Raw genomic sequence first — 311 nt, 5'->3', positions numbered from 1 at the left:
TCAAAGTTTTACTTAAAACCATCGGAGGATTCATCCTTCAATTATGTGACTCTTGTGGAAATTGGTAGGGTCTTTGTGCCCAAAATAGCATGAAACAAAGGGATGCTTTTCCCCCTCACATTCTTTTTGCTTGTCTCTAGACTTAAGGATGCACTCACAGGAACTTAAAACACAAGCATATCCATGCACACCGATGGTCAAAAGCAAGGTAAAGGAAGAAGGTTAATTCAGAGCTCCAGCTATGAGAGATTCCTCATGATCAAACAAAAGCCTTGAAATCTGCTTGTAAGCTCAGGGACACACAGCGTATA

The sequence above is a fragment of the Corvus brachyrhynchos genome, unplaced genomic scaffold (genome assembly GCF_000691975.1).
Source record: "Corvus brachyrhynchos isolate BGI_N302 unplaced genomic scaffold, ASM69197v1 scaffold60, whole genome shotgun sequence".
In the NCBI taxonomy this organism is placed as follows: Eukaryota; Metazoa; Chordata; class Aves; order Passeriformes; family Corvidae; genus Corvus; species Corvus brachyrhynchos.
The sequence above is the reverse complement of the archived record's forward strand: the minus strand, read 5'-3'. Positions refer to the sequence as shown.